Source organism: Eumetopias jubatus, unplaced genomic scaffold (genome assembly GCF_037043125.1).
Source record: "Eumetopias jubatus isolate StellerSeaLion01/CBP00866 unplaced genomic scaffold, mEumJub1_p1.0 scaffold_12, whole genome shotgun sequence".
NCBI classification, from domain to species: Eukaryota; Metazoa; Chordata; class Mammalia; order Carnivora; family Otariidae; genus Eumetopias; species Eumetopias jubatus.
The window spans coordinates 82496976-82522075 of NW_028274818.1; positions in this window are offsets into that span (position 1 = coordinate 82496976).

Below are 25100 nucleotides of genomic sequence, written 5' to 3' on the forward strand. Positions count from 1 at the left end.
GCGTATGTGTGTATGCGTGTGCATGCATGTGTGTATGCATGTGTGTGCATGCACATGTGTGTATGCATGTGTGTGCATGCATATGAGTGTGCGTGTGTGTTCATGCATATGTGAGTGTGTGTGTATGCATGTGCGTGTGCATGCATATGTGAGTGTGTGTGTGTGTGTGTGCATACTCGAGGCAGTAGAGCACAGCAGTCAGCTCTGGGCCTTTGTGTCAGAAAGATCTACACTGAACTGCCAGTTCTGTCACATACCATCCTTGGGAACCTGGACAGTGTTTTAGCTTCACGGAGCTTCAGCTTCATCACAGGAACATTTCATCTCTAGCTCTTAGAGCTGTTAAAAAAGGAAAAGAAGCAGATGAGACACTGAATGCAAGACACAGCACAGTGCCTAGCATAAAACAGAAAGTCTCAATAAAAAGAGCAACTCACTTATCAGGATTATTTAGACTTAACAGATTGTAAGTATGGTTTGTTTGTGTATTTTTTCCCCAGGAAGTTAGTTTTGTTCAGAAAAACTGTTCAGTTAACATGACCCTCTGGTGGTGGCTGTGATTACATCTCCCCAGCCCGATGTACCGTAGGCATCCAGATGTGTCCACAGTGAAGACTGAGGGCACTGACATCTCACCCAGATGCTGAGTGTAGAGCCTCGGCCTCAGTGTATTTTCCTTGTTCAGCCTCACCCAACCTGGCCTTTCCAGAGGGGATCTTCCCTCCTGGGCCAAGGGAAGGATGCAATTCCGCATTCGGCCACCAGGTGGCGGGCGACCATTTCCAGGAAGGAAGCTTAGCTGAGTGGATACCCTGAACCTGAGGCTATTGGAATTAAAAAAAAAAAAAAAAAAAAAAGAGGTGGGGAGGGGAGAGGAGGGGGTCAGGTATTTGAGCCACAGCCTAAAGTCGTGGCCTAATTACAGCTCAGTAGAAGAGGAATTGCTAATGCTGGGGCTTCCTTTGTTTCCCTGCTTTTTCTCAAAAAATGGTGCTGTAGGTTGACAGTGGACTCACCTTCCGCTATCCCATCTGTTTTGAAAGAAGTTACATCCAGTTCCAGGAATGATGCAGCGACCATAAAACTGAAGTGTGCTCCGAGAGTCGCTGTGACAGTGGCAACACTGGGGAGAATTTGTGACAGTACCTCCCCCAAGTGTGATTGTGAGAAATAAATGGGAGAGGGTGCCTGGGTGGCTCAGTTGGTTAAGCGACTGCCTTCGGCTCAGGTCATGATCCTGGAGTCCCGGGATCGAGTCCCACATCGGGCTTCCTGCTCAGCAGGGAGTCTGCTTCTCCCTCTGACCCTCTTCCCTCTCGTGCTTTCTATCTCTCATTCTCTCTCTTTCTCAAATAAATAAATAAAATCTTTAAAAAAAAAAAAAGAAAGAAATGGGAGAACACAGGTCAAGTGTTTGGAGCAGAGTATGCACTCAGATGAAGGCTTACTATCAGAAAAAAAAAAAAAAACCCACGGCCTAACAATAGTTCTGAAAAATAAAGTTTATTAAAAATACTTTTTCAAAAAGTTTTTACTCTCAGCATCTTAAGGGGGAAGGGTTTACAAAATACTGGTGTAGAAGAGGATACCATTTTTTTAAAAGTAGTTTTAAAGTAGGCTCCATGCCCAACTTGGGGCTTGAACTCACAACCCTGAGATCAAGAGTCAGATGCTCTACCTAGTGAGCCACCCAGGTGCCCCAGGATACCATTTTTTAAATATGCAGAGGGATGGGGGAGATCTTTTTATCCTTCCTCTTCACCTCTGGTGCTGCTGCAGACAACCTTAAATAAAAATTTCATCCCCGGGCATTAGAATGAGCATTTTGCTGGGTAGTGGAGAAGCCTTCAACGGGCTTCAATTTCCTAATGGGATTTCAAGTACCACCACCAGCTATGCCGGATTCTGATGCTTACTGATGACCCAGGGCTCCTGGAACAGGGGTCTTAACCTGAATGTGCCATGGACCCCCCTTCTCCTGTTTGAGGCCACCTGTGGACTCCTTTTTAGAATGATGTTTTTAAATGCATAAAATACACGACAGTGCATTACGAAAGAAGCCTGTAATTTGATATAGGCTATGATTTCTGTAAGTGAAAAGTCACAGATAAGACTAATACTATAATCATTTTTGTTTCTAGTCATAATTGACTGAAATGCTCAATTTCAAGTGGAAATTTGTGAAAACTGATAAGCAGGCTTTTCCCACCCAATTCACAGACTCCTGAACTCTAGCCACAGATATTTTGGGTCAGTGGGCCTCAGGCGAAGAATCTTGCCGGGACAAATACACATAATTTCTACCACCTTAGGCGTGCTGAGTAGAGGAGATTTTGTTGTTTATTTCAGGAACAACAGACGTTCGTTCCGTTGTGCCCCCTTGAAATCTAAGTGAATTGATTCAGAACACATAGCTTATCACCTTTTTTTAATTATGAGACTGAGAAAAACTACAAGTGCACCTTATGTTGAGGGAAAAAAATCCATGTAATTGGTATTGAATGGTATCAACAGCTAATTTTTTTTAACACAGCAAGTCTACATAGAGCAAATTGGTTTGGATGATCAATGGAAAAGAATACTGTTTTAGGGCTTAATGAGAACAATTCTTCCTTTTCTTAAAAAGTTCTCACTTCATGGCTAGATTGATGTGCCTTTTATTGATTGCTTTTCATTTAAAAAAAAAGAAACTTTCTTGAAAACGTTTCGTTCTGTGGATGTTTGTGTGTACACGTGTGTGTCCATGTGTGCATATGTGTGCCTTACATCCCAGAGTTGTGAAACTGAGATAAATAGTTCTGTACCTAATAGAGAAAGCCTTTTGAGATTGTTTCCAGCAAGAAACAGCTAAAAGAGGTGGGGGTTACAAGAAATGAGGGCAAGAGGGCAAAGGGATTCCTCAGTCCAGCCTTGCTCCCCCAAAACAAGTGTTTCCTGTTTATCTCCCTTTGTCGGATCAGTTATGGTGACCTTGAACTATCAGGGACACAACCCTTAGAACACCTACGCTATTTCAAGGATCAGAAAAAAAATTAAAAGAGTTGTACTATGTTCCTATTTTGCTTTTCCCTGCCTATGATTACCTATTGCTTCTCAAAGCAGAGCCCTGAATATAGTTACTTCCTATTGTATCTGCAGCACATCCCCAATGCAGATACTTTTTCTTAAAATAATCCCTATAAAGTAAGTGACTTGATGGTTTAGCTAAGTCAGGGCATATCAGAACCGCCTGGTATAAGGTTGGGCTATGGTTATTTCAGTACAAAATCAAGCCAAAAATTTGAGTTGGTCAAGACAGTCAATTCTAGGGAGAGAAAAGGCAAATGAACTACCCCTTACGGTAAAGAATCCATGCCTCTTCTCATGAAATACCATGCTGTTAGTGTCTTTCAATGTTACCTTCCAGAACAGTCTAAACAGAGCATTGAGACCTTAGTTGAACTTAGACCAAGAAATTCAGCATGTTTATGGGTGCTTGCCTCATATGTGTCTACACTTGTGTGTCTACATGTTTGTCTCTTGTATGTGTTTGATTCAGCGTGTCAGTGTGTTTATATGCCAGAGTGCATTGTGGATTGAATGACATGGTAGATGTTGCATTTGGGTGGGCTCCGGGATTATGCTTTGTTTGCTGTTTAACAAATGCCACCAAAGCAAAGCCAGTCATTCTTAGTATATTCAAGGGCCCCAGATACTGAGAAACTCCCTGAGAAGAAAGGCACAATCCCTGAATCTGTGGAATTTCCTGACACCCCATTTAGATGAGCAAAGGTGGGAAAGTTGAGCTAAAATTAAGAGTCTGTCAACAAAAATGTTCTTTTAATATTCTACCAAGCAAAACTATATAATGGAGTTGAATGCAAACTTGGGATGGATATTTAAGATAAACTTGAGATATTTTGTTGAGTGAATGAATATAGTATGGAAAAGTATTGGGGACATAGATGTTAAGGCTGATTGGTGCCAGGCTGGGGAGGGCCTTGAATGCCAGGTCAAGGCGAGTGGCCTTGAGGGAGCCATCAGTGGCTCTGGCCAAAGTGTGGCACAATGAGGGGCAGGTAATACCATCCCCAGGGTAGTCCTAGCATTGGCCATAGTCCCTGGGTCTTCCTCGTGGACCAATGTTGGCATATTCTAACAGGTATATAGTTGGGTTCCTTGTGAAAATGAAACCAAGTCAATCTGAGTCCAGCTCTCCACTGACTGCTTAACTCCTGGCGCTGCTATGCTTTCATCTTTTTGAATTGGCTAAATGCCCATTCTTATTTATTCACTTTATTAGTTCATTTAACAAATCTATATTAAGGGCCTACCATGTTGCAGGCTTTGTGGCCTTGGTAGTGGGGATTGAACAGTGAACAGAAGCAACCAACAGCCTGTCCTCATGGAGCATTCAATCTAGCTGGGGGGAGACAGACAAAGCACACATCAAGTCAGTAAATTATGTACTGTATTAGATAGGAGTAAGCACTTAGGAGAAAAACCATGGTGAAGTAGAGGAGTTAGGAAGCAACAGGCCATTTAGAACTTTAAGTAAAGCTGCCAGGGAAGGTGGGATTTAAGGTGAGACTTGAGGACATGAGGAGCAAGCATATGTCTTGAGAAGGAGAGAAAACAGCATGTTCAAAGACTCTGAGGTAGTTGCTTATCTGCCGCAGTCGAGGGATTCTGAAGAGGCCAGTGTGGCTGGAATGGAGCGAATGTAGGGGAGATGAGGTCAGAAAGCAGATGGAGCTCATACTCAAGACATTGATTCAATCTGAATTCTGGAAAGAGTGAGCTGTGGGAGGTCAGGAACAAGAATGCTAGAAAGCTAGCATTCTTCCAAACAGCATCTGGACCTGCATCAACAAAATGAAGCCACAGTGTTTTAGGAAGATGCCCAGAGCCAACCGTGGGTTGTAATGACACTGGCAAGCTGTGGCAGTAAGCTGGGGTCCCTTTTAATCTCCAGATGCCCTGGTTGCAATCTCTGTTCACACTGGAGGCTCTGAGGTCCGGTTCCAGTATCTGAAAACCTTTTCTCTCCAGAGAGTGGACTTGTCATCCACCATCTATTGAATCCACCAGGCACTGAGAACCGAGAGGGGGTGACCAAAAATATCCAAATCTCTGTTTTGAGGGAAACTATGAGATCCAGGCTGTCTTTTATCCTGCCCTTGTTCTGTCTTCTTTTTAAACACATCTGGATTTCAAAGGAAATTGAAGCCACGTGTAACTGATGAATCACAGACACTGAAACCATCGCATAGATTTTGCACAATCCATCTAATATTTCAACCCTTCAGATTCCAATCTTTGTTCCCCCTTCCCTTCCTTTCCTTTTGTTTTTCCTTCTTCTTTCCCCTCCTCGAAATAGCCCCCTTCCCTGCAGAGACAGAAAGTGGTTTGGGTTGTTTTGTTGTGTTTTTTTGTTTGTTTTGTTTTTTGTTTTCCAGCTAACTGGACGCTTTGCCTGCAAAGACTGAGGCCCTGCCTCCCTCTTCTCATTAATACCCGTTGGTGGGTCCTGCAGCCTCGGCCTTCTGTGTGGCTTCTTGTCCCATCGGTCCCTTCCGTAGCTGGGAGGCTGACATTTCACTTCGTCTCTCACCCCTCCAGGCTTGCCTCTGGAGGTGTGCCCGACAGCGAAGAGTCTAAGTGGAGTCATTGTATATCCCGCAAGAAGGAGTTGTCATTTGGCAGAGGGTCTTTTTATCACTGCTCTGCAAATTGCCTCCAAAGGAATGCCACTTAAAGAGAGGTAGTCTGTTAATAAGGCAACACGGAACAGGCTAATTCCAGTCACAACTTGCCTGCCATGCTCAACTGCTATTTGAAGAGAAATGCTCCTTGCCTTGGAAGCATATTTGGCATGGTGTATAACACACATCAGGAAACCCTGATTCAATCCAGTTTGGCATTACTTGAGAGGAATCTGGCTTGAAAAGATCCCAGAGTAGCTCTGGGTTTGGCCTACCCCAACTCGAGGGGTGAGATTGGACGGGCAACAAAAAGTTGTCCTCACCCAAAATATTGCCCTTAACCACCCCAATACCACAGTGGTTCTCTCCACTCCTCGGTCTCACGGTGCAAATGTTCACGTCACGTTTGTGTGTCCAGTGGAACTACACTGGCACATCTTTCCCATCTTTACCAGTGAGACGGTAAGTACTCTGTTTACAACCTTCGGCCATTGTTCAGCCCATCACTGTCGTTGATTCTCACAGCCACATGATGTCGCTGTTAAGGACTGGTTCTGCACAGTTCGGAGACGCTCCACTTGGTAGCCTAAATCCCAACAGGAGCCAGCAGCAGTGGTTCCTCGAGGGTCCACCATCCACTTCTTTGGGGTTCAGCACAGCCAAGAGCATTTCATGCTCAGTTTTGTAACTTTACAACTCTAACACTCTTGCACTATCAGCCACGATTCTGAGCATGGTGTTAAGGTGTCTGGGTCCGTGGGAGCTTCCTGCATCAGCTAAGACTATGCCCAACATGGACCCTACTGTTGAACTGAGCACTGTAATTAGCCCAGGTCTAGAACACAGCTGATGGTTTTTTATTTTATTTTTATTTTATTTTATTTTATTTTTTATCTCATTTTATTTTATTTGTTTATTTGAGTGAGAGAGAGCATGAGAGGGAGAGGGTCAGAGGGAGAAGCAGACTCCCCACTGAGCAGGGAGCCTGATGCAGGGCTCGATCCCAGGACTGTGGGATCATGACCTGAGCCGAAGGCAGTCGCCCAACCAACTGAGCCACCCAGGCGCCCCTTCCCCTTTCTTTTAAGTAATCTTATTTCAGGGGTCTTGTTGCCCTTCCCTGCTCCTTTGCTGTGGTCGGAGCCTCCTGGTCAGCCTCCACTACTTGGTGAATAACAAGCCCTGCTACACACACACGCACACCTAAGTCACAGAAGTACCCCAGGCCCAACTGAAAAACTCCATGTCCCAGCTTCCCTCACAGGTAGGAGCAGTCAGTGGGGAGGCCATTGGGTGGAACTTCTGGGAAATGGCTCTTGATCTTTTCTCCTTGTTTCCGTCCGGAGGCCAGACTTACAGAGAAAATCCCAAGAAGCTCTCTTGGACCATGAAGTGACCCAGGAGATAACCATGTTGGAAAGAGAAAAGGATAGAAAGAATTTGCGTCCCTAATGACCAAGGAGCTGCTATACTATCCTTGCACTGCCTTCGATTCATCTTTTAGCTGGACTTGTTAAACTTTAATATGAATGCTAATCATCTGTTAAAATGCAGATTCTGATTTAGTGGGTCTGGGGTGGCGTGAGAGACTGCAGTTCTCACACGATCCCAAGTTAGGGGTGCCAGATAAAATACAGAGCACCCAGGTGAGTCTGAACTTCAGAGAAACCACAAATGAATTTTTAGTATAATTATGTCCTAAATACAATTGCATGGGATATACTTAAGCTAAAAAAATTAGTTTAAGTGTGATCTAAATCTTGCATACTAAACCAACAGGTAAGCTTCCTTTTAGGAGCAGCAAAAATGCATATTGGCTTTAAAGGTCTTAGAGTTCATGGGGCTGGTGAATTTCCATTGTCTTTGTGTTTTTTAGTATTGGTGCAAAGAAAAGACACTCACTCAATTTAAGTTGGGTTTAAAAAAAAAAGGCAATGGGGGGGGCGCCTGGGTAGCTCATTCGGTTAGGCGTCTGCCTTCAGCTCAGGTCATGATCCCAGGGTCCTGGGATCAAGCCCTGCATCAGGCTCCCTGCTCAGTGGAGAGCCCACTTCCCCCTCTCTTGCTGCTGCTTCCTCTGCTTGTGCTCATTCTCTCTCATTCTTTCTCTCTCAAATAAATAAATAAAATCTTAAAAAACAAAAGTCAATGGAAAAGGTACATGGGAAGCCCTTGGACTCCAAGACAAGGTATCCAGCAGGTCACCACGACCAGTGGCCGGGGCCTCAGCAGTTGAGTACAGAAGGATCTCCTTTATTTGTTCACCTAGCCTCTGATACACTTTCAGCTTGCCCATGCTTTTTATCATGATGCCAGCCCCGATCTTGGCTCCACTGAAGTAGAAAGACAGTGTGGCATCAAGGCTCAAAGCATGGACTCTAGATTCCCTGCTGGTGCTGCCATTGTCGGTACGATGGCGGGGGATTCATTGTTCTCTCTGTGCACCAACTTCCTTGTCTGTAAAATAGGGAGGCGGTGGTACCCACCTTGTAGGATTGCTGTGGGCTTGAAATAGAGTGAAATAGGCCTCGCACAGGGCCTGGCACAAAGTAAGCACTAAATAAATACATGCCAAATGTTAGCATAGCACAACTTCTGACTTCAAATTCCTAGGCTCCGGGGCATCTTAGTTTAAAATCTCCAGAGGAGGAAGGTCTGGCTGACTTAGGGGCTGCCAGGGTAGGGGCTATGAGGAGGTCAGTGGTGTCTTTGGGCAAAGAAGGTGGAGCCTTGGTACGTGGGAGCCCAGAGGGGAAGCATCAGCCTCGCCTTTTTTGGAAAGAGCATCCCGGAGAAGGGACGCCGATCATCTTGCAGAACACAGAGGCCGCCAGGTGGAGAAGGACAAGAACATCCCAGGCAGAGAGAAGACTTTGAAGTGTAAGGAACAAAGAACTGTGATGGAGCTTGATGCCCTCTCGGGCTTTCATTAGCAGCACTGAAGATGTGTGCTGAGATGGGGAGCAGCGTGCCACGAAGAGGGGTGGTCAACAGGCTGGCAAACTCAGTAGTTTGAACTTCATTCTGTGATGTCAGATGAGAGCCAAGAACCTCTCAAGGTCCTTTATGCCCAATCAGCAGTCTGGGAGTTCACTTCAAGGATTTTTCGTAGAAACCTTCTGGTGGGATAACTCATGACAAGTTGATGTCACCTCTTTGAGCCTTAGGCTTCTCATCTGTAATATGGCACTAATAATAGTGCCTGACCTCTGGCATCGTGAGGACTAAGTAAATTATTATATGGCAAGAACTTAGAACAGTGCTTGGCACATAGTAGTTGCTCAGTAAATGCTGATAATTGTTATTTATATTTTAGTGATAGTTTTAAAATTAGCATAGGCATTTTTTAGGTCATTTGGGTGGCCCACTTATAACCTGGCACTGCAATGGAATTACGGTGCGCATGCCTGCGTTAATATTTATGAGCTTGCCAGCGCTAATTACCATGCATTTCACTGTCATGGGTTAATGGGAAAAGAGCAGAGGTGGAACTCACCTTTGTTGCACGTGAGGTTCGCGTAGTGCCAGAGTGTGGTATTGGAACAAAGGCGTCCCAGCGTGTTCAAACCAAGGAAAAGCCCCCGAGCACTGAGCCATCCCGGGACCAGCGCACAAAGGAGAATCCCCACGAGAAAGAGCCGACCTACATCATAGCAGCCAACATGGCACCATGGCTGCTCTGCCCAGGGGCACTTTAGTTTTGGCAAAGCAACCTCATCCCATTAAATTAATGTTGTTAATTTGAATTTTACTGGTTCTGTAGGCTTACCTTTTTTTTTTTTTAATTGATAAATTTGGCTTCATGATTGGATAAGAGCTATGAGCGTACGAAGTTGATGCCACGTTTTATGTTGGGACATATTTAAGCAACAGGATAGCAAAGATCATTTAAGTCAATACGAGCAGCTTGCAATTTTTGTGTTATTATTATCACTCGCATTTGAGAGTACTGTGGACAGCCAGGAGGGCGTTGAAGGGCTCTAAGTCGGGGAATGGCGTGATTCTGTGTTTCAGAAAGCTCAAGCATAGGTGTGAGGATGAGTGGAAGGAAGGGTCAGGGGCAAGTTCTATTGTCTCGGCAGCACATGTTGTTCTGAGAAACTAGCAACCTTGAGAAGGTAACCACACATTTTCTGTACTGGATCTATGTATTCGGAGTAGGGTAACAGTGGTGGTTTGCCTGGGAGCAGGGCTGGCTTCATGAGCGTGCGGCGCCTACAGTCACACAAGGGCCCCACGATCGGGACACCACATGTGGCTTAAAGCTCTGTCGTCACTGTCTTGAAATGCAATAAATTTTTGAGCAACTCCTGCGCTTTCATTTTGCACTGGGTCCTGCACATTTCATAGTTGGTCCTTCTTGGAGTGAGGGGGTTTCAGGGTATGAGATGTTCAGTGTTAAAACTGGGACAGGCCCAGGTGAACTGGGGTGGCTGTTTGCCCAAACTGGCATGAAAGGCCAAGGCCAGGAAGAAAACAGTTTCACTTAGAGGGGCATCTGGTGGCTTTATTCCCAAACACCAGGCCACTGCAAGAAAGACACCAGGCAAAGGGTTTGCTGAGAGCCCGGGTTTGAATAATGAGCATGGCCAGGTTTGGGGTGTCAGCTCAGAGACACAGGCTGGGCTGTTGCCAGAGGGGCTGCTCACTGCAGAGCTGGCAGGGGGTGGGGGGCGGGGGGTGCCGGGGGACAGGGAAGGCCGGGGAAAAAGCTGGATCTCATTTGGCTGGAGGAGTGAGTGGGATGGGCGAGGAGATGGCGTGGCTCTTTGAAAATTGTGGTGACATGGCAAAGGAAGCGATATCTAGGCGCGTCTCCTGGCAGCCTTGCTTCTTCCAAAGCATGAGACATTCACAGAAATCCCCCACCCACCTTGAGAAGTAAAAGCTGCTGCTTCATCTGCAACGAGAAGCCCCAGCAAGGTAAGAGCCAGGCACCTTCATGGCCAGCTCTCAAATTCGGACCAGCTCTGCAGCCTACTGCTGCTTAACCCCAGGATATGGGTAAGGCAAGGAGGGGTGGAAAAAATAAATAATCCTTTGGCTTGCCGGGACCCCTGCTCTGGCCGAAGCAAGATTTAAGGAACCCAGAGAACAGACACGCCAGGATCCTGGGAAGCAACAAACATCGAAGAAGCCAAGACAAATATCTCTCTCATTGTAGCCCAAATTCCTTGCCTTTCCCCAGAAGATACTCCTACCCTATTCTATGTGAACTAGAACGAGCCAGTTGTCCTTTGAGGTTAGGCCAAGATGGTCTAAAACAGGGATAGGTTACATGATCTGCTGGCGTGCGGGAGGAAAACATTAGAATTTCTGTGCATTTTACATTTTTATCTCATGCTTTCCAATGCCCCCCCTTTTTTTGCATGTGCATTGTCATTAGGAGGGTATACAGTTCACCATAGAATTTATATATAATTATTTACATAATGGGGTGCCCATTTGCCTTTTTTTTAAAGGATGCATCCATGATCAAAAGTGTTCAGAGACTCTTGGCTCAGCTGCTTTAAGCCTTTGGAGGCAAAAAGAGGCTGTAAATTTCTATTCAGGCTCTCTTTTCCTTCCCACAATTGAGCAGATCATGTGCACCAACTACACAGAGCATCAAATACATGTGATGAAGTGTAACACATGCTCCGTGTCCCTGTGGTGTCTCCAATAGGATGCAGGAGACAGTGGGACACTTAGAAGGGGCTTAATGCATGTTTTGGACTAAAAGGTGGAGGGTGGGACTTAACTGATGGTTAAGGAGTTATTGGGTGGACAGAGAATGGGAAGGTGTTGTAGGCAATAGAAAGAGTTTGAGCAAAAATATGGAAAGAATGGTATTCCATTTGTGGTTGCGAGAACTCGGGGGGTGAGAGTGGAGAGAATGTTGTGGACAGTGGATGACTTGGCCCCCAGTGGGAGGAAAACAAAGGAGGAAAGGTGCTCTGTCCTAGAATAGTGCCTGGAACGCAGCAGGTGCTCCATGCATATATTTTGAATGAATGAGGCAAAGGGTGCATTAAAGACGATCTTGAGCGCCGGGATAAGGATATGAGATTTAACTGTAGGCCATGAGAAGGCATGATAATAACACTGGTTAACATTTATTATCTTAAGTAGTTTTGAGAATAGATTAAACTGCTCAGATCTTCACTTTGGGAAAATAGGCATATATTGTGATTGGATAGAAAGGCATTGAAGTCCAACACGGCGTCTGCTCCAATGGAGTTTAAATTCTGTTGGTGGAGACACGTTGAAGAAACATAAATACACAGAAAAATAAGTACAGTGCTAGGAAGCAGAAAGCCAGGTAGTATGAGATCAAATAATGATGCTTTGGAATCAACCAGGCAAAGGGAGAGGAAAAGAGCATTTCGGGCAGAGGGACAAGCCCGTGCACACACCCCAAGTTGAGAAGGGGTTGGCACACTGGAGAAAGTAAACAAAACAGAACAAAACAACAACAAAACTAATGTGACTGGAGCATCATGAATCATATGGAGAGAGTGGCCCAAGGTGAGCCTGGAAACAGGCAGGAGCTAGGCCAGGCCAGGAGGGACAGCTTAAGGATATTTAACAGATTTTATTTATTTATCTGAGAGAGAGCGTGAGTGAGAGAGAGTACAAGTGGGGGGAGGGGCAGAGGGAGAGGGAGGAGCAGATTCCCCACTGAGCATGGAGCCTGATGCAGGACTCCATCCCAGGACCCTGGGATCACGACCTGAGCTGGAGGCAGACATTTAACTGACTGAGCCACCCAGGCGCTCAATTTCTGTCCTTTTAAGACAAAAACACTCTAAGATCAGCCAAATCATGCAATTCAACGTAATATATAAAAGTGCTTCAGAAGTGAAAAACAGCCCTCATTCATCCATGCATTCATCGGACATTTTTTTTCCAGACTTTTTTTTTTTTAAGATTTTATTTATTTATTTGACAGAGAGAGACACAGCGAGAGAGGGTACACAAGCAGCGGGAGTGGGAGAGGGAGAAGCAGGCTTCCTGTGGAGCAGGGAGCCTGATGCGGGGCTCAATCCCAGGACCCTGGGATCATGACCTAAGCCGAAGGCAGACGCCTAACGACTGAGCCACCCAGGCGCCCCCAGACTTTTTTTTTGAGGTCCACTGCACACCAGGCACCAGGTCATCAAAGATCGAACAAACAAACACAGGCACAGACTTCATCTCCATGCAAACTGTAGAGTACCGGGGCGTCTGGGTGGCTCAGTCAACTGTTAAGTATCTTCCTTCGGCTCAGGTCGTGATCCCAGGGTCCAAGCCATACCTGCTCCTGCATTGGGCTCCCTGCTCAGTGGGAAGCCTGCTTCTCCCTCTCCCACTCCCCCTGCTTGTGTTCCCTCTCTCGCTGTGTCTCTCTCTGTCAAATAAGTAAATAAAATCTTAAAAAAAAAACAACTGTAGAGTACCTACAGAGACAGGTAGTGAACAGTTAGCACACAAGTAAGTGCAAAATGTGATGAGAGGAAGGAAAATAATAACTAATAAGATGAACACATAATAATCTTAGCACTTCCTGGGTGTCCTGCACTGAAACTGATTTAATTCTCACAACAACCTTGTGAAATTGATACTATTATTGTGTGGGTCAGAATCCTGGCCGGAAGCCGATGGCACACTCCAAGGGGAAATTGAGTCCAGCTCAGTAAGGGGATATTTACAAGGTGCGGGCAGGGCTACCAGCAGCGGATGGGAAGCACCTGAGGTCAGCAACATTGGGGAACTGCGACCACCACTGGTGCTGAAGGAGCACAATGTGGGGAGTGGGGAGCAGTTCCTAGAAGTTAGGACCCTGAGGTCCTAATTGGGAGCCCTAGGAAGAGGAATGGAGCCACCACTCACCAGGCAGTGAGCTGGGTGAATAAATGGCCTGATCTCTCATTGACTGAATCCAGCCAGAGGATGTGAGAAAACCATTGATCAGCCCAATGCAGCCTAGAGGAAGGTGGGAAAGGAGAACAAATAGAGAATATCCACTACCATCGTTCCCTTATTTGCAAATGGGGAAGATAAGGCACAGAGAGAGGGAAAAACAGTTTCCAGGTAAAGGATAATCAAAAGGCAACCTTTTGATATCGTGTGATCCAGGAAGGCTTCTCTAAGGAGGTGACCCATACCGTGAGTCAGGACCAGGGGACGAGAGAATATTCCAAAGAAGATTTGCTCGAGTCAAGATCCTAAGTCAGGAAAGCTCCAGGTGTGTTGGAGGATCGGAAGGAAGATCAGATTAGAGTGGCTGCAGTGTTTGGGTAAGGGGGAGAGAGAGATTGTTCCAAAGAAAGCGTTTATTCTTGCTACAAGCCAAGTCGGCTCCCAAGGAGCTTGGCTAGAAGGTCCCTCAGGGCTTGGCTCTCTCATCGGGATTCACAGAGGGCCTGCTGTGGACACCAGGCTGGTTTCTCCTCATTGGGTCACCCCAGTGGTGTGTGGTGACCTAAGAGTGCCCGCTTCTCAGCTGGAGGTTCTTGGCAGGATGCCCAGGCCGGATGAACTTGGCTGAGCTTGGCTCCAGGCCGGGAGGACCCTGCAACTCGGCAGTCAATCCACTGAGTGATGAGCACTGCCTAATGGTGCAGGATGTGTTTAACATGCAATCCAGGTGCCGGGCCCTATTGTACATGCAGTACCATGAGAGAGGCTCCATCCTTGGCCGAACAGACTCCCGTATCCACAAGGGCACCACTTATAGTCTGATTGCCCTGAAATTGACTTTGGAGGGAGCAGAAATGAGCAGATGGAAGGGAGGTGGAGGGTACCTCTGCTCTGGGCTCCAGGCGACTGCCCTAGGTCTCAGTCACTGCTGTCCCGCACCCCTGTTCCCGCAAGGCGCAAGGCACACTTCTGGGGGAAAACAAAATCTTCCACCTGTGTTTGCATGCTGGAATCCAGGTGTGGACATTATATAATTTATGTGTTTATTTTAATAACTTTTATCCAGGTATGCATGTATGTATCCATCCATCTATCTACCTATCTGTCTATCTTTCTATCACAATTAAATAGGCTAACATTTACATCATTCAAGGAATGCTTACAAGCACATTAACTTGTTTCATCCTCGCAAAAACCCTGGGAAGTAGGAACTATAATAATGCCTCTTTTAAGATGGTGATATTGAGGCCCAGAGGGTTTGTGTAATTTGCCCAATGTCATTGCCCAGTGAGTAAGTACGAGAGTGGAGATTTGAACCCAGGAAGACAGGCTCCAGCGGAAGGCTGAGAGAATAGTAGGGACCACCTTCTTATCTTCCACCTTAGATTCAAAATCATTGTCACCGTGCAGTTCTGCTCTTTCTCATTCTCTCTCTCTACACACACACATATGCACACACACATGCACGCACACATGTTTTCCTAAACTATTTGAAAGTAAATTGCATATTTCATGATTCTTTATCTCTAATACTTCAGCATGCATCTTCTATGCATGCATCACATACTCTCCTAGAATACTATTTATTTTTCCCCAGCTTTATTGAGATGTAATTGACATGTAACATTGAATAAGTTTAAGGTGTATAATGTGATGATTTGATATATGTATATATTGTGAAATATCACAGTAAGTGCATCCATCACCTCACACAGTTACAGTTGTATGTGTGGATGATGAGAACTTTTAAGATTTACTCTCTTAGCAACTTTAAAATATGTAATACAATATTACTAACTACAGTCACCATGCTTTACCTGACATGCCCAGGACTCATTTATTTATAACTGGAAGATTGTATCTTTTAACCCCTCTCGCCCATTTCCCCACCCACCACCTCTGGCAACCACCAATCTCTTCTGTTTCTAGGAGTCCAGTTATTTCAAATTCCACCTATAGGTGAGATCATACAGTATTTGTCTTTCTCTGTCTGATTTAGTCCACTTAGCCCACTGCCCTGAAGATTCATCCGTGTCTCTGTTAGAAATAACAGAAATTCCTTCTGTTTTATGGCTGAGTAGTAGTCCATTGTGTATGTACACCCCATCTTCTTTATCCAGTCATCCATCCATGGACACTCAGGTTGTTTGCAGGTCTTGCCTCTTGTGAATAATGCCCCATTGAATATGGGGGTGCAGATATGTCTTTGAGGTAGTGATTTCATTTCCTTTGGTTATTTACCCAGAAGTGCAATTGCCGGATCCTATAGTAGCTCCATTTTTATTTTTGTGAGGACCCTCCGTACCATCTTCCACACTGGACGCACCAGCTTGCATCCCCACCAGCAATGCACAAGGGTTCCTCTTTCTCCATCTTCTTGCCCGCACTTGTTATCTCTTGTCTTTCTGATAATTGTCATCCTAATCTGTATGAGGTGATTACTCGTGGTGGTTTTGATTTGCATTTCCCTGATGATGAGTGATGTTGTGTTGCTTTTCTTGTATCTGTTGGCCATTTGAATATCTTCTTTGGAAAAATGTCTGTTCAGATCTTTTGCCTATTTTTAATTGAGTTATTTAGGCTTTTTTTTTTTCTTTTTTACACTACTGAGTTGTATGAGCTTGTGTTCTCAAACCTTGCTGACTACAGATAGCACACTGTTTTGTGATTTCTTTTTAGCTGATGGCCGGTTAAGCCCTCAGGGAAAGATGGACCTTGAGGTGTTTGGGGCCAGTAGAGCGGACTGAAGAGGCCTGGACAAGAGAGTCCCTTGTAAGAGACAAGAAGGAAGTAAAATCCAGTTTTACTGAAGGTGAACCATCTCCAGCTGAGTGATTCTGCACTTCTCACCCTGATTATCCAAACCTGCAATGCATGAAGATAAATTTCAATCCTCTTTCTCTTTCCCCGCCTGAAAAATTCAGCTCCCTCTGCCAGCTCTGCATCAGGATGCCCACAAACATCAGTCAATCCTCTCCCTCGGTTGGTTCATCTAGAAATTTCTCTGTTGCTGCTGCAAGGCCACTCAGAGCAGACTCTGTTTCCTTCCCTCAGCATCTTTCACATTTCCTCAGCCATAGTGGAATATTTTTCAAGTCCTGTTGGCTGTTTTGTTTGTTTGTTTTCCCCTGCCTCGAGCCCATCTCCTTGTTCCTGATTGGTGGCAGGAAAGCCAGTCTTTCTGACAGCTGGATAGACCTAAATAGATCACAGCCCATAATGGGGCCCTACGATAAATAGCCGTATTGCTGAGTGATGGCCCCTCAGAGTGAGTTATAAAGCCCGCTAATGTATTAGCATGGCACATTTGTACACTGTAACTTCTGTCCAGTGTGTTGTGTTCCACGGGGAGCATCCTGAGCCCAAATCTGGCATTTTTCAAAGTCCAACAAGAGTTATTTGTTGGACTTTGCGCCTGGGTGGCTCAGTCGTTAAGTGTCTGCCTTTGGCTCGGGTCATGATCCCAGGGTCCTGGGATCGAGCCCCGCGTCGGGCTTCCTGCTCCGCGGGAAGCCTGCTTCTCCCTCTCTCGCTCCCCCTGCTTGTGTTCCTGCTCTCACTGTCTCTCTCTCTCTCTCTGTTAAATAAATGAATAAAATCTTAAAAAAAAAAGAGTTATTTGTGCAGAGTTTTAACAAAAGCTGCTTTTGGAGGTCTGCACGGGGCAGGGGTCTTTGCAGGTGGTAACAGTTGCATTAGCAAGAGTAGCTCCTGTTTATTGAGCTCTTACTGAGCACAGACACCGTGCTAAGTAGTTTACATGCGTGTCTCATTTAATCTTTGCAACGGGGCTCTGAGATCTAGGTACTGCAATTATTTCTAGTTTCACAAATAAGAAAATGGAGTTCACAGAGGGGAAGTCCTCTGCCCTACCCCCCAGAGTTTCGGATCCAGTATGTCTGCGGTAGGACCTGAAAATTTGCATTTCTAACAGGTTTCCAAGTGATGCCGCTTTGCTGGCCTGGGGCCACACTGAGAACCGCTGAGTTTTTGAGCAGCTGCTCTTGTGCCCGTGTTTCACCCGTTCACCTAGGTGGGTCCTCGCCACAGTTGAGCCAGTAAGTTTCATTACTGTCATGGAAGGTCTGAGGGCCAGAAGAGGGAAGTGGCGTGCCCAGAAGCACACAGGTGTGCCTGACCTCACAGCCCCTCCTGCACACACTGATCTGCAGTGACCTTTTGAAGCCGCTTTCCCGACAGGGATTTTAAAAGCAGCGTGTCAAACAGAGAATCTGGGGAGGGTCTCTCTTTGCAATCCTGAGGTCACTGCAAGGAGCCTGAGCAAAGCCTCACAGAGTCCCTTACGAGGCCTCTTACTCTGCCCTGGATATTTTTCCAAACAGAGCTTGGGAGGACATTCTCGGACACACACTTCTGTCGGTGTATGTGTGGTCCCTGACTCCCTGTGCCCCACGCTCAGGAAGGATAACCCTGTCCCTTCTCAGCGCCGCAAACGGCCCTCTGGTGGACCAAAAGGGTTAATGCAATTTCCGCAAGGTTTAGGATGGGAAGCACAGGGCGTTAGAACCCACGGGCGTCAAGAGTCTCACTCCTGGCTGTGCACGGGAGGGAGGCGAAAATGGCCAACGGTCAGCCCCAGCGTCAGAGCTGCTCATGCAGTTGGGCTGGGGGGGCATCTAGCATCCCAGACATCCTGTCGTGCAAAGGCATTCCAGGTGAATTCTGAGATCAGCCAGGGCTAAGAGCTGCTGGAGCATGAATCAGAATCCCCCTGGAGAGCTGGTTAAAACACACATCTCAAAGCTCCACCCCCCGAGATTCCAATTCAGTGGGTCTGGGGAGGAGCAACAGAATTTGCATTTCTAACAGTGTGCTGGATGAGGCTGATCCCGCCTTCCAGAGCCACACTTGGAGCAAGCACACTCATCCATGTCCCATGCAGAGAACCACTCTGAACCACAGAGGAGGGATTGCTTCATGGCACAAAGCAAGTCACTCGCACACCCTGGCTGAGAACTCAGGTTGGCTGACCATAGCCTGAGGCATGCTTTGCTCCTGGGCTTAGCATCTCCATTCAGCAGATGTTTGTTAAGGACCAAATAAGTACTTGGTGCTCTTCTAGGTGCTGGAGGTGGGGCTGGGGCTGGGACGTATAGCGGCTGAGGTTGAGAAAGACAGCCACAGTTCCTGTCCTCCCAGAGCTTAGAGTCAAGTGAAGTGGTTTCAACCAGGGACCATGTATTTCACTCCCGTCCCCAATGGGGACACTTGGCAACATCTGGGGACATTTCTGGTTGTCACAACTAGGACAGCATCCAGTGGGCCAAGGCCAGGGATACCGCTAGACGTCCTACGGTGCACAAGAGAGGCCCCTCCAACACACAGTGATCTGGCCCCAAATGTCAGTCGTCCTGAGTCCTGATCTAGTTGGTAAGTCAGACATATAAACAGGCGATGAGAGTACAGCTGGGGGTGACATCTGTGGTGGAGGAAGTGGAGAGATCCGCTGCCGGATCCAGAGAAAGGTACCTAATCCGCGGCTATGGGATCTGGGAGGATTCCAGGAAGAGGTGATGTCTAAGCCGAAAGCCAAAAGATGAGTCAAACGAGAGAGAACGTTTTGGGGGCATAAAGAATGTTTACAACAGAGGAAACAGCCTGTGCATAGAGGGAAACAAAGCACTTTAGAGGATCGTTAGTCACAAGTAACCTCTTCTGAGCAACAGAACCCACCAACTACTGTTCTAATCACGGTACAACATTAACGCACTTAATACGCGCAGCTACCATATGAGGTGCACACTTCTATCATCCCCATGTTGTAGATGTTGCACATGTGGCCCCGAGAGGTCAAATGACTTGCCCAAGGTCACACAGCTCAGATACGGCAGAGCCAGAATTAGAATCAGGCATCCTGGCTTCCAGAGTCCAGAACTTTGACTATTCTTGTGAATGCAGATAATAATCCACTATATTGGGGCATGAAGGAAATGGGGGTGGGGGGAAGTGTTGTGGAGGAGTGGGAGGAAGATGGGACCAGAAGGCAGGGGACAGGCCAGCAGAGCTGTGCAGGTCACCCGACTGCTTTAGGCCTATCCTAATGGCAGGGGGAAGTCACTGAAGGATTTAGCTGGGAAAGGGACGTATTTAGATGTTCAGGGGAGTACTACAGGTCAGGGAAGAGCCCAGATTAAGGTGAATTGAGGGAGAGAAGCCTTCTAAACTCATGATCCTAAAGGAAATCCTGGATACTTTTGTGTTTCAGGGAAAGGTGTGCATTCCTGGGCTTCTTACGAAACCCCACTGTGCAGTATCTCTCCCTGTGAGGGTCAGTGGCTCACCTGTTGGCCTGTGATAAAATGAGAACAAAGTGGGAAAAAATGGGCTTCAGTGCTGCCATTTCAGAGGAGTCCTCTCCATGGCCAGCCCCCGAATATCGTTTAGCTAGCTCGCTAACTAGAAGCTTTAAAATAACAGAATTGTTTAGTAGTCGAAAAATACAGTTATTAGCTATGATTATAGGGGAATCCGATGGAGCCGTGAATGTGCTCTGCCTGTCTTCTCCTAACTGGCAATTTTGGGCTGCCTCCTCTCCCCAAATTTCAGAAAAGGAAGAAGCCAAACCTTGCTTGCAAGCGGCTCCACATTGTTTATTTGTTATTTTTAAACAAATCAAACGGAAATTGATCTGCTTTCTTGGGAACGTGGTGGCTGCCAAACGGCCTGGCTCTCCTACAGGTTTTCGTGGCGAACACCATCCGTTAGCCATGATCGCTTCAATTGTGAATAATCAGGGAACTAATTACAGCCCTTGTGGCATCGCCCTCACCAGCAGGTAGCATAACTCACTACTAAGTGGGGTGAAAACGAGCCTCCCGTGCTTTGGAGGAAGTGGTCATTGCAACACTTGTCTACTCCAGGTGTCCCTCTAGGAAGCTGGGGTCCCATCAGCTTGAAGGAGAACCTCACCCACCTGCCCACCTGTCCATCCCTTCCTTCTCAACAAGCATCGATTGAGGATCTGAGTTTCAGACCCTGACCAGTGGAGCTTATATCCTGCAGGGTGAGCTAGATGATAAGTAAGTGACTAAAGAAGATCAATTTTAATGGTTATAAGGGCTGCGAAGAAAAGCAAACTTCGTGTTGCCTTAGAATGAAGGCTTCTCTGAAGAGACAGCATCCACAGAGTCCTGACTGATGAGAAGGACGTGGCCCTGCAGAGACCTAAGGGCAGAAGTTTCCAGCAAATGCAGAGAGCTGACGAAGCAGCGAGCTCGAGGTCCTCCAGGGCAGAAGGCAGAATTGCCAGATGGATTGATGGAGGTCGTTTCTGCTTTGCAGCCATCGCCCTGAGCTTCGATGTATTCTGAGGGCAGCAGGATACCCGAGAGGGCTTCAAGGAAGAGGAAGGCAGGATCCATGTGAGACCAGTGGAGAGAAGAGACCAAGGGTGCACGCAGAGAGACCAGTGACCACGCTTGGCTACTGGTGGCTTGGACCAAAGTGCTTACAGCAGGGAAGGGGAGAAGGGCAGGGATCCCAGGTATTTGTAATGGACGTGGAGTCCCTGGCTGCTACATGTTTGGATGGTGATTGTCCCAGGTCTCTGGACGCATCACCGCATTTCCTCCTCAGACCAGTGGACAGAGCTTCTCTCTTTTCCCCACCCTGTATTTCTTAAGCACCTGGCGAGTACATGGGTTGGAGTTCTCTTTAAATACTCTGTCTAAGGGCGCCTGGGTGGCTCAGTCAGTTAAGTGTCCAACTCTTGGTTTTGGCTCAGGTCATGATTGCAGGGTTGTAAGACAGAGCCCTGCCTCGGGCTCCACGCTCAGCCTGAAGTCTGCTTGAGATTCTCTCTCTCTCTCTCTGCCCCTTTCCCTGCTCTCCCCTCCCCATCTCTCTCTCAAATAAATAAATAAATCTTTTAAAAAAGTAAATTAAAATGTGTTCTGTCTACTATGATACCAATACTCAAAAGCAATAGACCTCTCCGTAGAAAACCACGGTGGTTTCCAGAAAGCCTGCCATACAAACATGAAACAATACACATTGTTTCTGGTTTGGGTTTACTTCTGAGTCACGAGGAATTCTCACGGAGGATTTATATGGACTAACTTCCAGAAAAATGCATATGTTTGAAAGATCATTCATAACATATATCCCCCCGAAGCCTATCTGTGAACACTTTGGGGACTGTGGAACCCCAGCAGATTCCCTCCCATCAAGTGACAGGGCACTCGCCCCCTCTATCTGGAAAATCTTTAAATAATACCGCCATTTTCAGCGTAAGTGACACCCGACATGCCCTCCACCAAAGGTCCTCGTGTGTCATAAGCAATGGAACAGGGGGCAGTGCTCCCAGAGGTATGTATTATCTCGTCCATTTTGAAATGGAGATGAACTGCCACTAAATGAGGTCACGGTGATAAAAGAGTCATGAGCCAGCAAGGACATCAGAAGCCCATCTTAGCCCTGCACAGGGCAGTTTAGAGGTCACAACTGTGACCCTAGCGAGTCTGGCAGCCTGGCTTCAAGAGCCAGCTTCTGGGGTTACTAGCTGGGTGATCTGGGGCAAGCCAGCATGCTTTCTAAGATCTCGTTTGTTCTAGAAGAGGGAAGGGTGTGGCAGTTTAATCCTATGTCTGGGAGGAAGATTACGTGAGATCGTGTCTCCAGTGCTAAGCTCCCCACAGGGGTGGTGGTTATAAGCTAAGTGGGTTTGGGCAAGTCAAGACACTTGGGAGCCTCAAGTAACCACGGTCCTGCTCTGTTAGGCTGGGTTGTCTGGAGAATCAAACGTGAGAATGTAAATGAAAACCCCTCTACGATCCTAACAGGCAATATGAAAGTACTATTGCTCCAAGGGTTTGTCAAGACCTGTTCCTGAAGCTCCCCAGCTTGGAAAAGGGAGATTCTATGATTTAAAACAAACCAACCAGTAAATAAACAAACTTTCTTTCTAGTCTGTTGCAACATCCTTTGAGATAATTGGTGACATCCTAAGAAACTGGGGCTGGAAAATTTTCGCCTACGCTCATAAAGCAGGTTGAATAAAACATTTGTTGGATTCAGCTGAGTAGCTGATGAATCACGGCTTAGATTTGGGCGAGAGCCAGAATGTGGTCACATCTGGATTAACTGGAAATGCCACGGAGGGAAATTCTGATCAGTTGACTGTTCTGGTTGTTCGAAGTCTCCCTTTTTCGTTCTTGCCCTTGTATTTAAGAGGGTTATTATTTATTTTTTTTTCCAGAACTTAAGTCCACCGTCCTTCTTTGTCAGTAGGAACTGGGGGGGAGGGGAAGTTTTGGAGAGTTCCGACCTTCATTGTTGTCAAGGTGATGGCCATTGTCTCTGCACAGGGCTGGACAAGGAGAGGTCACACAGGTTGCATATTCAGTGTGAAGGCGGACTGATCCCTGAATATTTTGTAGGTCCATAGTATAGAATCTTTTGTGGCCACTGAAAACCCATTTTGTGAAACAGTCCTTAATGGCCAGGGAAGCTATTATGGACCGTGCACCCCCCGCCCCCCCGCAGCTCCTGCCCTCCCCAAAGAGAGTAAAAAGATACATTGAAGTCATAAATCTCAGTATCTTAGAGTATGTCCTTATTTGGAAATAGGGTCATTGCAGATGTAATTAGTTAAGAGGGGGTCCTACTAGAGTCAGGGGCCCCTAATCCAATCTGACTGATGTCCTTACAAGAAGATGGCCAGGTGATGACAGAGACAGTCAGGAGGGACGTCCCTGTATGGTAAAGGCAGAGATTGGAGCGAGGCAGCTGAGGACAGAGGAACATCCCGGATTGCCAGCAACCACCAGGAGCTGGGAGAGGCACGGGAGGACTCCCCTACAGATTGCAGAGTGGTCGTGGTCCTGCAGGCACCTTGACTATGGACATGCAGCCTCCAGACTGAGACAGTACATTTCTGTTGTTATAAGCCACCCAAGGTTGCTTCGGCAGCCCAAGGGAATGAATGCAGAAGCTGCTAGATTGATAGGTGGAGAAGCAACTAATAAACCAGGGTGCAGAGTATGATCTCACTTGCACAGAAGTCATGATTAGGTAATTGTAAAGAACGGGGAGGATAAACAATAACATACGACCAGAGTCCTCATCAGGTGATGGGATGGCAGGTGCACAGTTTTGCTCCTTCTTCTCCTCCATAATTGCTAAATTTTCAGAACAAATAGATTGTTAGTATAATAGGGAGAAAGACTGTTTTATACAAGAGAAGTAATTGCCCCTGGAAATAGGCTCCCCACACATACACCTTATGCTAACAAATAGCATAGAAAATTTCCTTCTCAGGTCTCAGCCTTCAGACATCGCCTTTCTCACCCAAATGTGCTCAGACAATGGCTCTGTACTGAGAGAAGAGCTAAAGAGAGAGGATTTATACTCTCTCCCTTTTATAAAATCAGTGGCTCCCCAGTACCATCAGAATGTCCATATAAGGTCTGTCATCACCCAGATCCTGGCAATATTTCCACTCTCCTTTCCCACCCATACTGGTCAGCTTCTACCCTACACACACACACACACACACACACACACACACACAGACACACACACACACACACACACACACACGTACACATCACTTACACATACCTATGTGGTAATATTCTGCCTCATTCCTGAAGGGATCTCATGTGGCTTCTCACATAAAACCAGGTTGTGCTGTGCCTCAGTGTCTTTGCTCATGCTGTTTTCTTGCCAAGAATGCCCTCCCCATCTGAGTGCCAGTCATCTTTAGATCCTCGACTTAAATGCCAGTTCCTCCAAGAAGGCTTCCTTGATGCCTCTGCCTTATTAGGCTCATTAAGTGGGACAGACAGAAGGAAGCCAGCAATTGTGACTGGGTGGGTAAAGGATACCCAGTCACAATTGCTGGCTTCCTTCTGTCCATCCCATTGCGCCTGGGCCCAGCACTTTTGCCTCCTGCAGCGCATCATCCACAAACCAATCACTATAATTTAAATCGTATTAGGTCACCCCTGTCTTAAAACCCTTACATGGTTTCCAATTACTCTTCGAATAAAATTCAAATTCCTTGTCATGGCCAATAAAGCCCTGCAGGACTGCTTTGACAACCCCAACCTCAGCTTATATAGTATATTTACTGTAATACTTGCTAAATGATGACATGGATGGATGGGTATGAGAGTGGGTGGGTGATGGGTGGGTGGATGGATGGATGGATGGATGGATAGATAGATGGGTGGATGGATTGTTGGGTGGATGGATGGATGAAAGGAAGGAAGTATGGTAAAATGGGTGGATGGATTCTTGGGTGGATGAGTGGATAGATAGATGAAAGGAAGGATGGGAAAATGGGTGGATGGATGGATGGGTGGATGGATGGTTATCCTCTCTTCTTTTGATGTGAGTGTAAACTTGCAGGGAGTGCAGCTTGAGTATTTATTTTTCTCTTCAAATAAACTCTTGAAAACATTCCATAGCAAGAGAAAAGTACATTTGATTTTTGGTTTTGCCAGTTATTGTCATTTGCAAATGTTTTGCTGCTCTGGTACTCAGTTTCCTTGTCTTTTCACAAGGCATTAA